Source organism: Girardinichthys multiradiatus, chromosome Y, assembly GCF_021462225.1.
Source record: "Girardinichthys multiradiatus isolate DD_20200921_A chromosome Y, DD_fGirMul_XY1, whole genome shotgun sequence".
NCBI classification, from domain to species: domain Eukaryota; kingdom Metazoa; phylum Chordata; class Actinopteri; order Cyprinodontiformes; family Goodeidae; genus Girardinichthys; species Girardinichthys multiradiatus.
Window position 1 is genome coordinate 39333164 of NC_061818.1, and position 3655 is coordinate 39336818.

A 3655-nucleotide genomic window follows, 5' to 3' on the forward strand; every position below is an offset into this window, starting at 1 on the left:
ACGTCAGGGCTACAGGCCTGTAGTCATTTAATCCTAGGATGGTGGGTTTCTTGGGAACCGGGATGATGGTGGATCGTTTGAGGCAGGAGGGGACCTCACATTTCTCCAGTGACTTGTTGAAGATCCTTGTGAAGATCGGAGCAAGTTGATTTGCACAGGCTTTCAGGCATGATGGGGAGACGTTATCAGGTCCTCCAGCTTTCTTTGTTTTCATGCGCTGAAAGAGCTTGGCAAATTAAAGAATCAAGGTGTTGCAATGGTCCAGTCAAAACTCAGACCTCACCTTGGTTAAAAAGCTGTGGTGGACCTTCACAGTGCTGTGCAGAAACAAATGTCTACAAACCTCAACTAAGTGAAGCAACATTGAAAACAAATGGGCCAAAATTCCTCCACAACAATGCTTTTATACTTCAGTCTATTGTTGCTGAAGGTGGCTGTACTTGCTGTTGAATTATGAGATGGATTTTCCCCCAACATACACAACTTTTCCAGAAAGAAATGTGTTGTGTGAAACAAATCCTGAAAAAAAACACCTTGCATGCAGTGTATTGCACTAAGATTATAAGAGAGTTAAAGTTAAAGCATCTTAGAAAGAGACTCAGAGCATCCACAGTAATTAATCTGTGGCAGATGGCTCCTATTCATTAACATGAAAGCCTGAGGGTAAGACACCAGAACTGTCCATGTATGAAGGGACAATAAACCCAGAACTTTAATGCTAAAGTGCCAGATAAATCCAAATCATATCCATAAATAAATAATTAATCCCTCATGATTTCTTTAAATATGATTTTAGGCTTTAATTTTACCTTAAAACACTTTTCTTTTGGCACATATGGGCTATAATTAATGGAATAGGTTTTGAGAAAAATTGTAAAACATAATAAATATATTGTTTTACATAAAAAGAGAGAAATTTAGGCTTTTTTCGCACACTATTATAAAAATAAGCATTTGCAGCTTTAAACAAGCAGGAATAATGAGCGAATTTTGAGCAATTCTTTTACCCGAGATTGCAGATTTGCTAAACAACCAAAGCATGATGTGAGCTAGTTTTCCTTCTATTCCTCCATAAAACTCTCACAGACAGAAAAGCCAGCATCCAAACACGGTCGTTAAAACAAAATGCAAAACAAAGTGTTCATTGATTAACCAGACCCCTGGGTTTGTAAAGGTGGCTGACAAAAAAAAGGCAAAAACTCAATCAGAATCATAAACTACACAGAAAACAACAGCAATCTCCATCTGGGGAAAGCTTTAATTGTACCGAATATCGGCCTTTCTGAGGTGAAATGTTGACATAAAAGAAATCCTGACAGATATTTGGTGTCTGAAAGCTCACCAACTGAGCAGTTGATGCTGTAACTTTGGTTAAGCTTTTCACCGCTGAATCTTTCTCTCACAGTAAAGAAAGGTTTTCCTTCCTGATCTTCACAACTTTCCTACTTAAGTTGAAATTAAAAATATTATAAATTTTCTTGTGATGCAAACATGAAATGGAAACAAAACAAGAACAAAACTGGTGGAGGTTAGCTGTAAAATGTGTCAGAGAATCAGAACGTAACAAAGGAGAACCTCCCAGATAAACCAGCCATTAAGGACCTAATGGAGCTGGACTGGACCCGATTCTAACATGAGTGTTATCTAAATGGTTTTCATTGTTACCAGAGCTGCTGGTTGCAGAACCAAGTCATCTTCTCTGAGCCGAGGCCAGGTTATTTCATGCCGTCACACTAGTGCTCAGGTTTACCAGGTAACTGGCGTCACTGTGTTGTTTACTAAGAGACTGGCTGTTATACAGTGTAATAAACAAGTTATTACTGTAGAGGAATCCATCACTTCCAGAATCTCCAGGTAGTGCCACAAACAATCTCATTATGACATTAACAAAATATGACAGTGATGTGTAATAAGAAAAAGATGCACATCTGGACCCTATGCATTCATTAATACAGATGCAGACCCAATCAAAATGTAGCTCTTTACATTGCAGTCATTTATCAGAAACATCCATCCTTTTCACACATGTTCAGTAGCTGCTCACATCTGAAAGGGGAGGATGGAAGAACTCTGAAGTCTAAACCTGAGTTAGAAGATAGGCCCTGTTACAACCTTTGACCCCACCACTCAATTTCACCACCATTTTTTGCACATTGGTTCAAAGGAGTTGGATCTCTCAGTTGCTCCCTGTGATGTACAGGGAAGACGAAGTTGCTGGAGTACTGTATGTTTCCTTTCAAACTGATTTTTCGACAAACGTCCCCTCCGTATGCAGGTGTTCAATCTTTCAATGACAATTTTCACACAGATGATTTTCAGTTGAACGTGTCTTTTAAATTACACCACAAGGCTTTTCTTTTCACTTGCCTGACTACGATGAAGGACTGGCTGGCTGATGATGACCTTTATCTAAATCCCAGCAGAAGAAATGATTAAAGCCCACCCTGAAATATGCTCATATTAGGGCTGGACAATGCAACACTGATTATTCAACCTGAGCAGTCAAACCTATTGCAAATGTAAATATTTCTTTGTTATTGAAGTTGGATCACACTGAAATGTACCTTTTTTTCTCTTGTCTGGATTGTTTTTGTGTGTTTTTATGAAACTGTACAAAGAAGAATAAAGATATGGACTCAGAAATCAACTGAGGCACTAGACACATGTCCTGTCTACTATAAGTTTAGATCTATTCTGCAGAGGTTTTTCTGTGAGGTGGGTCTTGCATTTTCCAAAGTGGATTTTGGACTCTCCAAATGGCTACTATAGAAAACACCTCTATATATGAACTTTAAAAGGCAATAATTCCTGAATTGTTCAACATACAGTGATAGAGCAAACTAAAAGGTCCAGAAAGTGATAAAAGATGGCCTCATACAACTTTACACAGGTAGGCAATGCACCTCTCCATCCCCCATGCGCACACACTCACACAGGTAAACACAAACCCTCCCCACTGTACGCTCAAAGAGATTTAAAATACACTGCTCCAAAAAATAAAGGGAACACTCAAATAACACATCCTAGATCTGAATGAATAAAATGTGCTGACAACAAAATCACACAAAAATCATCAATGGAAATCAAATTTATGAACCAATGGAGGCCTGGATTTGGAGTCACACACAAAATTAAAGTGGAAAAACACACTAGAGGCTGATCCAACTTTGATGTAATGTTCTTAAAACAAGTCACAATGAGGCTCAGTATTGTGTGCGACCTCCAAGTGTCTGTATGACCTCCCTACAACGCCTGGAGATGCTCCTGATGAGACGGTGGATGGTCTCCTGAGGGATCTCCTCCCAGACCTGGACTAAAGCATCCACCAACTTATGGACAGTCTGTGGTGCAACGTGACGTTGGTGGATGGAGCGAGACATGATGTCCCAGATGTGCTCAATCGGATTCAGGTCTGGGGAACTGGCGGGCCAGTCCATAGCTTCAATGTCTTCATCTTGCAGGAACTGCTGACACACTCCAGCCACATGAGGTCTAGCATTGTCCTGCATTAGGAGGAACCCAGGGCCAACCGCACCAGCATATGGTCTCACAAGGGGTCTGAGGATCTCATCTCGGTACCTAAAGGCAGTCAGGCTACCTCTGGCGAGCACACGGAAAGAAATGCCACCCCACACCATTACTGACCCACTGCCAA